General features: G+C 36.1%; 1 long non-coding RNA gene across 1 annotated transcript in view; it reads left to right on the forward strand.

Annotated features, from left to right (window-relative positions):
* Positions 1–12,960, forward strand: part of LOC136839768 (uncharacterized) — a 303,840-nt gene that overhangs the window by 98,113 nt on the left and 192,767 nt on the right. The window contains exon 3 of the long non-coding RNA XR_010853453.1: positions 5,928–5,949. This is a non-coding gene — a long non-coding RNA (uncharacterized lncRNA). The remainder of the gene's footprint in view (positions 1–5,927; positions 5,950–12,960) is intronic.

Genomic DNA, 12,960 nt, shown 5'->3' on the forward strand with positions numbered 1-12,960 from the left:
AAAAACAGATGATTTACAAAGATTTGAAATTAATATACAATTCCTGATCGGTTTGTTCATTTTAAGGAAGAAATCTTGAAACTGTGCTTCAGAGCCAAAGTGAGAATTGTGTAATTCCCATTTTGGCACCCCTTTTTTCCCCTCGAGAGCCATCCGCAGTCTGCGGTACGCGACTAATGGAAACAGGTCAGCCTCTTAATTAAAGAACAGTCTTTACTTATGAGATAAAATTTCCTCTGAAGTATAGGAAAGAAATTGTTATAACACCATATCCCACTAAAGACTCTCTCTCTCTCTCTCTCTCTCTCTCTCTCTCTCTCTCTCTCTCTCTCTCTCTCTCTCTCTCTCTCTCTCAGCCTTATAATTTGAACATTGTTGATTCAAATAATGTACTTTTTGCGAGATGTTTCGAGTACAAATTCACGTTTAATGTATGCATAATAAATTTGCCCTTAGAGCTCTAAGGACATCGAAATGCACCTTTCACAAATAAAAAATAATGTGTTTTGCAGTTATTCAGCCCATACCTAATCTGCCGAAATGCTGTTGCATTGGTCAGCACTCTTCCTTTCCCTGTAAATGAACCATAGAATTAGTCTGATGTGGCTATCTTAGGTCTTTTGTTATTCATAGTAAAGAAATAAAATGTACGCAAACAATTGTATATATACGCTGAATACGTTTTTAAAGGAAAAGCATACTCACCATTCCTTTTAACCAAGTTAAGATGGGTCTCGACATTGTTACCGACTGTGAAGATGACATTCCAGAATGAATAAGAGATTTAAGTATGCATATCGGTGGATGTGATGAACAAGAAATGACCGTAATTTCTCTTTTTCATATCACGCTTTCCTGCTGTTGGGCGTTCTGGCGCGATGTATTTTTTGTTAGAAAGCAGTTGCATTAACTTGACGCTCAACCTTCCTCTTCCATTCATTCATGAGGGCAGAAGGTGTTGCCGTTTCTCTTCAAGAAAGGCGATATGACAAAAAAGATCACATACCTTAACCTCGCGAAGTTTTATATAATTATCACAGGGAGAGAATTATTAGTCTACAAGAGCAGGCTCTTGATGAAAAGCATTCCTGTGTTATTAACAAAGAAATGATATATACTGGTCCTCTTCCTCTGTGCAATATTTCTTGAACTTTACCTTTACAAACATCAGGAAATCTGCAAAAGTTGGTGTAAATTTAGTTTATAAAATGCACGAGAAATACTTGGTGGTAATGGAGCGAAAGGACATCATTACCCCGGCAAATTAAATTTTCCTGGCCTCGGCTGCCTGTTTGCTGGCGCTGTTAACTCGGTGAGAAAATCAAAGCCGCTTATGTTCATATTTAGTGCAGCGGGACGCTTTGATTTTAATTTGAACGACTTTTTTGAGGAGTTTTTCGTGTTTTATATCAACGGAGGCAATGACCTCCTTAAAATATCCAGACACGAGTATAAATAATTATCAACGTATTATTTATGATAATTGCAGTGCAGGTGTAATATGAGTGTGTTTATGCGCGTATGCTTGCGTCGTCTGAAGAGATGTGTGCAACTTTGGGACCTTTATCGCATCCAAAGAAAATCTCTCTCTCTCTCTCTCTCTCTCTCTCTCTCTCTCTCTCTCTCTCTCTCTCTCTCTCTCTCTCTTTGCATGAAACATCTTGATAAATTGTTTATTACCGTGGTTGCGTATTAATTATCCGTTCCTTGTTAGTTGGAAATATAATTTTGAGCTCGATAAAACCAGTTTTTAGAAGGAATATATGAATGTTTGTATGTGTGTGTTTTCTGTGTGCTCGCATGCGCGTTTCACGAGATGTTAGTACAAGGAAATGTGCTCCCCAAGGCACGGTGGAGCAAGTTTTCTCCGTAGAATGAAATCACTCGAGACAAGAATGCGTAGAGCCAGTGACACAATTCCTCACGTCTTTTTTCAACCAGTGGGCGATGATGTTAGGCCACGGCAGCGGCCCACTCGCTGGGTTACTTATGTTAACGTCTAGTGGGGAAAAAACTAAATCTCGCTGGTTTCTTATTGGAAAGTGATTAAACTAATTAAACAGGCTGCCTTATTCTGGAACTTGTCGCTTGGAAAAGTGGCAAGGTAAATATCAGATTTGGTCGGAAATAACATTGTTAGACTGTTTATAGTTTTCTTTCCAAGTTATACGTATCTTTTCGTAGGTAGGTAGGTCGAGCTTATCTCTCTCACGAATAAGCACACTGTGAGTCACTGTCAAGGTTTTTCGTTTTTCCCTCGCAACGTGGCTCACATTATTGAAAGAAAGAGTTCCCCCCAATAAAATATGTAGTTAGGCTTATAGGAAATTCATAGTTACAGTAAATCTATGCCATCAAGATATAAATAGCCCGCAACGGAGGCTGCTTCTCATTCGTTAAATATTGACAAGGAATCTGTGGGACACGGAACGCTCTTGTGTTAACAAGTTTCTCTCTCTCTCTCTCTCTCTCTCTCTCTCTCTCTCTCTCTCTCTCTCTCTCTCTCTCTCTCTCTGCCATGAGTCATTCTTGAATAGTAGATCAGTACACTGAAAGTATTTTTCATTTAAATTTCTTTTGCATGTTTATGCGACATCACATGGACTCTCACCTGTGCCTAAATTAGGGTTCCCACCAATTTGTTGTAAGCATCATATAAGGGCTCGATTTCATTTTGTTATTTTCGTCTGTTATTAAGGTTCTGTTGCCACTCTGTGTCTGCGTTTGTTGTATTCAAAAGCTGATGTATTTTCTTTAGGCCCACGCCTTAAGAACCGACGAACTTGAACATCGGGCATCTAAATGCTCCAAAGATTTGAAACCAATTTATTAAATATACTTTGCTACCTTACAGCAAATGGGCATTTACTTGTCTTTAATTCAGCAGAGTGACGTGAGGATTGCAGCGTCAAGGCACCTCCAAATTTCTCTCAAGTACCCCATACACTGTCAGTCAAGATTGTACAGATGGACGACTCGCAAACATATACTTCGTGGTTTGGTATGGTTAACGGATTGCGCAAATGATTAGGTAATAATTAACATGGTTTGATTTTTTAGCTCAGTCATAGTGGTTGCACAGCACTGAGTGATAACTAAGGGTGAAAATGGCTGGCTCACGAGTCACTTCGGAGTTCTGCTGGAGAGACTATTCCTTAATTTCGAGGATTTCCTGCTCTAAGAAAAGTAAAAAGTGAAGACTGTAACAACAAAAGTGACTGTTATTTGAAATTAATGGAAAAATTACATGAAATACCCGAAATTAATAATTTGCAAAATTCATTTTGCAAATACTAAAATAATACTATGATATTTGGTGAATCGAATCTGTTCTGTGCTAACTTATTAAACCTACAGTAATATATTCCTTTAGTACAGAGACGATAGCACTACAGTTTCCCAAAATTACACGTCCAAGGCTATGTGGAGAGATCGCGGTGGTGAACTTCAGTTCTTCAAATGTCTGTCCAATGGTCAAGAATCTTAGAATATTGGAAAATCTTCCACTTGGAAAAAATGAATTTATCATCTTAATATTCATTGTGTGTGTGTGCGCGCGCGCGGCAGCGTCCTTTCCCGCGCCACAGTAAATGTTTCCTTTAGTCGTCAGGAGAGATAACCAATTCCTGTAGAAGGGTTTCATGTGTGAATTAACTTTTTTATACCGCACTTACCTCCACACCTTGCTTTTCACTCATGACTGACTTTGTATGGGAGCCTTAACACTCACCGTGAAGTCAGGTTTAGTTTAGATGCCTCTTCTTTCCAATTACTTTTTTCATCATGACGTCACCTAACCTATGTATTGAAATCATGTCAGTCAAAAAATCTTGTTAATGTCCAGTAATAAAAATATAATCATTATAATGGTTAATAAAATTCCCAGCTCCACCCAGGACACCCCCGTCATGTCCACGCCTATCTTCATAATATTCATTTGCCGAGCTTGCTATGAGCAACCAGACCAAGCAAAACTGCCGTACTATAACTGGGTACATTTGTCTACTACTATTATCCGATAATGCCATGATATAACATACATTCAGGATCAGTAGAATTTCAGCGTTTCTCTGCCGAAGTTCGGCAGCGAAATGCCGCCATTGTTTGAAAGAGAGTGGTAAATAGGCTAATCATAATGCGAGTGTAATTTTTAGTTAAACATTTTTTCCTTTTAGCTTGAGATGAGATCCATGGGTTTGTATAACATTCTACCGAAACTGAGTATGTGCATCAAGGGGCAAGCGCTTTTTTTTCTGTTAGAGAACAAATTTTACTGTTTAAATTGGCTTTAAAAATAACATTTCCATGGTCCGAATATTTGTTCATCTGACAAATTGCCTTGTTTTATTGCATGTTTTTTCAACATTGTTATTGATAGGTTATTTTAGTCAAATTGTTTTAGTAGTCATTATCTGTCATCGTTGTTCATGCTATATAGTGTCTTTTTATTTATTTCAGATATTGGTGGTTTTTGTGAATGAAAAATTTCCGGTCATGTCTGTGCGAACAAGCAGTTTTAGTTGATTCCTTTTACTGTCAGAAAACTGGAGGAAAACGAGTCATTTTCTTTCTAGCAGTTACTAGAGAAAGATGAATTGTAAGTTTATGAGAAAGACATAAAAATATATAATAGATTTTATGTAAAGGTTCTTTAGGCTTAAAATTATTTTAAGGGGTCTGAAATGATAAGTGGTTGAGAGATCCAGTTATCCAGTTTATCCATAGGGTAATAAAATAATTGATTAACAGAAAGAAATTACTAAAATAAATTCCGATGAACTAAAAACACACTTCTCCTTTCGACTTGAGACCACTGGGGACATGAGATGTGCCTTGCCCCCCCTCTCTCTCTCTCTCTCTCTGTATATATATATATATATATATATATATATATATATATATATATATATATATATATATATATATTACATATTTATTATATATATATATATATATATATATATATATATATATATATATATATATATATATATATATATATATATATATATGTATACAAAAATTAAGCTACAAGTGTCGTTTAATATCCAGTTCGCTCTACATTGGAAATAATACCGAAGGGGAACAAAAATTAAGCTACAAGTGTCGTTTAATGTCCAGTTAGCTCTACATTGGAAATAATACCGAAGGGGAATTATAATTAAGTGGTGGTCATGTGGTGGATTCGAACCACCGAAAGCAACTCCAGTATACATACACATACACATCTATGTATGTATATTGTGTATATATATATATGTGTGTATTATATATATATAATGTACTTTATATATATACATATATATGTGTATGTGTGTCTGTTTGTGAATGTGTAGATGTGTGTGTTGAAAACGCCTGTAGGGCTCGATGATTTTGACATATACACTGCCTTACCTCTTAGGTGTTACGTAAACCTGGTCAACAAGCCAGCCAGGAAATAGCTCGGATGTTACGTAATCCTGGTCACCTCGGCCAGCTTGGAGATACCTGGAATAAACAGATTACGTAAAACCCCTATAAAATCATACTGACTTGCTTTTAAACATGAATAAAATACAAAATTTCACTTTACCTTTTAATAAACAATTGTTTCAAAAAAATTACGGGCATGTACGAAATTAACGTTTATTAAATCAAGGTTCTTAAACGTTGCAGAAAATTACAGATTTCATATATTCTCGAAATTCTTGGTTATTCTTGTTTGTGTCATGACAAGTAAGAAGAGGCCATTTTCAACATTCAAACTTTGTACTACCTTAATAGAATCAGATGTATATTCCATAGATATGTTAAGAGACGATTGGCATTAGGCGAAATGGATACGGAAAAGACTTCGTTTACTACGAAAACAGGGTAACCTACCCTAATCTTATTGATCAAAGTTCTTTACAATGTCATTAATTGTCTTTCATTTTTGCTCTTTTCAGAAACTGCTCTGCCTTGGTATTGGTGAGTTGTTAATATTACGATTGTTTTATTTGTGATGAATCAAACTTTTTTGAATGGTATTAATTTGTATTATTGGGTTATTATTTTTATGTTTATTGTTAAGCATTTGTCGTTGTACGCCTGCACTCTCTGTGCATTGCTGTTTGTTCTCTTCAGTAACTTCTCACATGATCTGATATGTTCCCAATGTAGTTTTGTTAGTTATCTTTGATTTGACCTGACTTTTTATTATTGTCAGTACTGTAATTGTTTATAGATGTTATTGGATTTTTCTTTTGCCTTAATTGTTTTGCTGAAAATCGTCACAAAACTATTAATATTCTTAAAAAATACTTAAGCAAAAATCCTTCCTTCACTAGTGAATCATCGTTTTCCATCATTTTTCACTCGGCTTTACTTACCACTCTAGTTTTGCAACACCAGACGTCCAAAGAGAGGCCTTAGTTCCGGCACATTACCTTAGTCCAGGCGAAGTTCTCCTCGTTCAATATTGCGCTGGCGGTGAAGGAAGAAATTATAATGCCACTATACAAATATACAGTCGAGGCCCCTGGGTCGACACGTGTTCAAAGGGACAGACAGGGACGTCTGTCTCGCGTAGGTCCTGAGCGATCTCTGAGCGGTCTCTGAGGGAACTGAGACCGATTCCTCTTGCAGAGTCTATTTATAGCCTCCGGGGATTATGTTGGCTTCTCATCCAGGTGGCGCAGAGGTCAATTTTCGTCACGGTTCCCTTTATGTCGACCGCATGGTTTCCACATGGCGTTAGTCAGCTCATGTGGGTTCAAAATGAGTTGTTGTGGGGGAGATCAACTTTCTCTTTTGGGGCTTCTCCCCCAAGTCTGGCTGGACGCAAGGGTACCTGGAATTTTAGGCCCAAGCAGTCACTCTGAACAGAAAGAGAGTTAGGCTTAACCATTTTGGGGAATGAGAGAGATTATGAAGGGGTGAATTGAGACCTCTGTTCTATTACTAAATGAGGGGCATTAATGTTTATTTTTCTCAGTTAGTTGGCAAATGCAAAACGGTCGAGGTTTCGAGAAAAGCGGCCCCAGTCGTCATATATATATATATATATATATATATATATATATATATATATATATATATATATATATATATATATATATATATATATATATATATATATAAAATGTCAAGAGTGTGCATTTGCATGTTTCCATTTTCCATATGTATCTCTGTACACACCTTGGCCGAGACTCTTATAAGCCATTGTGTAGCTATTCCGTCAGATCATTTTTGCCAGCGCGTGAAATGAATGAAGATGTCCGTCTTGGTTCTGTCACTTTAAAAAAATGAACTTGCCAATTATTTAAAATGAAGAAACGCCAACTTCCAGTTTCTCCGTGACTGGGGAATGTTTTCTCTCTTTCTCTCTCTACTTGTATCTGTGAAGTGTCTTCAATAAACGGTAGGAAAAAGGCAAATCAAAGTCATATTCCATCTTCACGCCACAGTGGCTCACCAAGAGAGAAAGAGAGAAATGGAGAGATGAGAGAGACAGAGGAAGGAGAGCGAGGCGCCCTTGGTGTGCACCCAATGGAAAGAGGAAAAAGGAAATGAAAAGCCTTGAGGAGCTGCCAGGAGAAAATTCAATCTTTCTTAATTAAGGAAATATCGACTTCCAATCCCAGTAACAGGCAATAAAAGCTGCAGGAATCGACGTCTATGTTCATCAGTGCAGCCCTGTTAAGGATCTACCGCTATCTCAAGTGTCCCTCGCACCAGCCTTATGGGCTTACATCTTTCAACCCACACCCCACGTCCCCCGCGCCCACAACCTAATGTAATCTCTCTCTCTCTCTCTCTCTCTCTCTCTCTCTCTCTCTCTCTCTCTCTCTCTCTCTCAGAGGTTATGATATTTTGGTTAAGGGGTTATGATTGTATTATTTCCTGTATTCGAATGTTCCCGTTTCAAAATATTCTTTTTCATCATATATGTGGTCCCAAAATCCGTCCAGTGATTGTGAGATTAAGTATAACATTTTTAAAAATGAATTTACCTACTTGACGGTGTTATTTATGCAATTGTGCTTGGTGTGAAACTTTGTATGTGTGTATAAGGCAGGCTTTTATGTGAGGAATTGTTTTGTATTATCGGGTATGTGTAGTATTTTATAACTTGTACCAGAAACTGGTGCAATGAAAGTGAGAAGCTTGGGAGCATCTACTGCACATCATCATTTTTCGAACTTATATATCAACGCATTTTATAATTTATATATATATGGTGAACTGTAAATTTTATGCCACTTAAAATTTTCTTGTCTTCAGTTTGGAAATTCTCCCTCTCTCTCTCTCTCTCCTCAGCTGTGGTTTTTCTAAATCGTGCTTGATCTGCATTCATTTGTCGTTTAAAGTCTCTTCGAGTTTTGTTTTCTCTCCTTTTATTTGCATATTCCATTCCCTTTCGCCCAACTCATTTTATGTTTGAAGTTTCTGTCTTTTTGTTCCAAGTCATTTTCCCTTTTTGTCGCTGTTCCTTTATACTGTCCGTATTTCTCTTTCTTCATCTTCCCCTTTTTTCAACTTTCCTAAATTAATGTCTTTGTCATCAAACATATTGCTTCAATAATTTTTGCTCCTTTTGTTGTTTTTTACTTCTACTGGAAAAATTATAATCTCATTTAAATTGTTTAAAGAACCACGGCGCTCCTTTCGACTCCCACCTATTTCCTCCCATTAAATTCGATAAGTACATAATTTCTGTAAAGTATTTAAATTAGCCTGGAAGTATTACTTATTTCAAAAATAGGCTTTTTACCTGTAATTCATATTTATGTTTAGTTAAATAATCCTGTAACTTGAGCTGACATTACTTTCTCTGCACACTCCAGTTTTACACAGATGAAGGTTCTCTTCACATGTGTACCATAAGACTCAAATTTCTAAGTGGATAGTTTATCATAAAACCAGCTAGTTTCACCTGTTTTCCACTAGTCAAACTTTGTATTTTAAATGTAAATTTGCTACATTATTGATTTAATCTGTCAGTCAGTATATCAATTAAGATACTATCAATTTCTGAATGCCTCATTCAAGCAGATAAGAGTAAAGGAATAACAGAACTTTCCTTCTTACAGTAATAAACAAAAGAATGACGAAGATTGAAATAATCAGATGAGTACTGAATATTAAACAAAAGCCATAGAGAACTGACCCCACTGAATAGCAAAAATAAAGAAAATAACAAAGCAATTTAACAATTTAATACCGACTTGAAAAGTGTTAGTGGCAAATTTATTTGCAAAGAGAGAGGAGTCATTATCACTTGTATAATTTTACCTTTATTTTTAAATAGTTATGCTGAAGTACCACAGAGATTAACTAAAGCTTTAGAAGATTATATCAAAAAGGCAAAATAAATCAAAAACAAGTTTAAGCTTTGATTAAAGTTAGACTTTCATAAGTAAACTGCTATTTCCTTTCTCACCCTAAACTATGTTAAAACTCAGAACGTAATTTCTCTCTCTGGAGATTGTTCTATGTCCATGAAAATAATTGGTGGCAATTGTTGTTCCATGCTCCATCTGCTGTATATTCATTTTGCTTTGCTGTTCATTTTCAACTCTTTGTCTGACATATGTAGAATATCTGCCAGCCATTCCAAAGGTCTTATTATCCTTTTGTAAGGGTAGCTGGCTTGGTTTTCCGCCTTCGTCCCTAAACCCATGTTCTTAACGAATATCAGTGTTGGGCTGATAATTTGAGAATAGATGAGAGTATTGCTTTTTTGTTTAAGTGGCGTCATGACAGTGTTTTGACAACTAAAGTACCATCATTCTTTAGCCCCCCTCTGCCCCTACACAGGTGTGGGTGCATGCTAATAATTTTGAGGCCCCTTCGGTTATGGTATTGCGGTATTGCTGGTAACTAATCCCCTAGGACCGTCGTCCTACCTCGGCCTTCCAGAGTACTGGCAGGCCTACACATGGCCAGTAAACCCATATGTAGGGCTCTTGTCGGTCGTTTATTCAAAAAGAATTGAACCCTAGTAATACAACCCTTAACTTAAGGTCAGGGTATTACAGTGTTATAACTTTGCATCATCTTCAGTCATCAGCATTAGCATTTGTTTTCATTATTAGTCATCTAACAAGCAACCATAACTCCTTTTCCCCATTTAAACTTTTTTTTTTCTGATTACATACTGAAAATTATTACTGAAATATTTTGACTAGAGAATTGCAGCAAAAGAGTAATGATTCAAAATAAAGGAACAAAAATAAGAAGAAAGATATAACTTTTAGGTCTTTGCTGATGTGTTCCAGCAATTTATCCATTTTTCAAAGGTAAGAGTACTAAGGTAAATTGACCCGCTAGTTGATGCTATGGTGTGAGACCCCGTTTCTACTTAGTATATGCATCATTTAGTCTGTGTTTGACAAAAAGATTGTCCTAATATGAAATAGATAAACCCCTTCGTCCTCGAGTGGCCCAAGTGTATGGGATTCTTTATCTGGTCCTTTGGTGAGTGATTAGTTTGTCACGTATTTGAGTTTGGTTTTTTTTCACACTTCACTTTAGTGTATTCCAAAACGATAATTTCGCACTGAATTCTATACATACAGTAAAATCACGGAGTTAATAATTAATTAGAATAATAAAATCACGGAATTAATTAATTAGAATAGTATGATTGAAATTCTAATAATGCCGAATTAAAGGCAGTGAATACAAAGTACTTTAGAAAAATAAGCGACTAAGTGGTAAGTTCAATTAGCTCCAAAATCAGTATCATAGAAAAAGACAACATTCCCGATCATTGATACAAACAAAATTTAACTACCAAATATCAGCTTAACGTTTTATTACGAATGAGAATTTCCCATCTGATCAGCAATGATGATATGAACAAACAAAACTTGGACCCAGTATACGACATATAAAAACATGGTTACACTACATAATTAACTATGTACACTGTATTTTGAGAGCAGTTTTAACATGAGCTACATAAGGGAGCTACTGTAAGTGTTGTATAGTAGCTTAGCTCTTGCTTTCCCAATCAAAACCAGTTTCTGAAACTCCCATGTTATTGAAGTCTTCAAAACATCTGTTTACAAAATGTATGAGTTCCACGATGAAAGTAATCATCTGTCCCTTAGCAAGGATTTGACTGTCTGGGATGTACTTGTTATAATTTTCATTGTCCTATAGAAATCCCTAGAGTTTGATCAAGACGTTTGGATGATTGGTAATGGCTTTAATGTTGCTTTTGACCGTGTTAGTCACGCGGCATTTTGTTTTCAAGCTTACATAGGTGTAAGGTCTAGGATCAGTAATTATTTTTATTTAATGTTTAACCAGTAGATATATATATATATATATATATATATATATATATATATATGTATAAATAAAGATAAAGGTGTAATCTTTGTTTATGTGTGTGTCCATATTTTATATGATTATAAATAAAGATAAATATTTAATCTTTATTTATATATTCAAAACGTTCCATATTTTATGATTCAGTTATACATATATATATATATATATATATATATATATATATATATATATATATATATATATATATATGTGTGTGTGTGTATGTATATATATATATATATATATATATATATATATATATATATATATATATATTATAATAAAGCCACAATATTTTTCAGTATTGAATGCATTATACCTTCTGAAATAACTTACGAAGGTAATTATACTTAAGTCGGTGTAAGTTGTTACCACTTCATAGAGAACAGGATATTAAACGATATTTGTGGCTAAATATTTGGGAATATAAAAAGTCACATGTGTACAAGTAATGAGCACCTGGAAACACGCACACGCAAGCTTGCGTGCAAACACACACACATATATATATATATATTTTTTTTTCACAGATTGGGTCTCATTGGAGGGATGAACGGGGGGTTTATCTTAGTTTACTGCCTTAAGGCCAACTGAGAATATCAACCTGTTACAAAATGAAAGGGAAAAGTGGGTAACTTACCTTGGTTAGTGCCATTTTTAAAGTAGTGATATGAAGGTCGCCATGGGAAATGATTAGCAGTTTACGTTAAAGTGAATTTATTTACAGAAAACAACCAAGGAGGTAATCTGAAAGGCTGATGATACAGCAGGTAAACTCAGATAAGAAAAAAAATGCAAATTTGAACTGCACAATAATTCTCAGCTGCTGACAAGTTGATTTTGTCTTGAATGGTTAGGCTCTGGTGCGTGCAACAAAAGAGGGTAACAGGCTATTGCCCCTTAGACTGTGTATCAGGGAAGTTTACGTCTGTTGTACTTTTAAGATGATTTGAGGCACAGGGTAGCAAAACTGGACCAGGATATTCCACCTCCTGGAAGAGAATTCCAGAATTAGCATGCACTTGTACACAAAATCAGTTCTCCCTCATTACTAAACAATGCACCGTGGAGGATTTGATTAATTAGCTTAATTGGCCCAAATTAACACTATGGAGGGAGTAGTTTGTTAAGGTTCTTGATGCGTTACTTAAACACAAGGCAATTCAAGGGATGGTTTTGTGGGCTGGTCTTTGTGAACAAAGGGAAAGACCAGAAGTGGAAATGAAATGGCGAAAATCTTGGAGAAATAAAGAAAAGAATTTCACTAGAATGAACAGAGGGGTACTGACGTAAGACTGCTGCCCAGACATACCTTCTCAGGCTTATAGGGGCTCCTGTATAAGACGTCGAAATTGCAGAATGAGCATCATCTGCCGCCAGTCCGAATTGAGAGGAAAAATGTTCTACCTCTCCTCACGAAGGCCAGAGTGTCTCTCTGCCCTCTCGTGTTGTTTTTGTCGGGTGCTTGGCGTGTGTGCGTATGTATACGCGAGCTGGGCACATCTGAAAGCACGTCTTAAGTAAAGGGTCACAGGGAAAGAGGCCCTATAACTAAGGACCTAAAGATTAAGTTTATAGCCCTACGCCTCTAATGATTATAATCTTCCCTAAAACCTACGCCGCTCTCGCTCTCACAAAATGGGGGGAAATCTAGGA

The sequence above is a fragment of the Macrobrachium rosenbergii genome, chromosome 6 (assembly GCF_040412425.1).
Source record: "Macrobrachium rosenbergii isolate ZJJX-2024 chromosome 6, ASM4041242v1, whole genome shotgun sequence".
In the NCBI taxonomy this organism is placed as follows: domain Eukaryota; kingdom Metazoa; phylum Arthropoda; class Malacostraca; order Decapoda; family Palaemonidae; genus Macrobrachium; species Macrobrachium rosenbergii.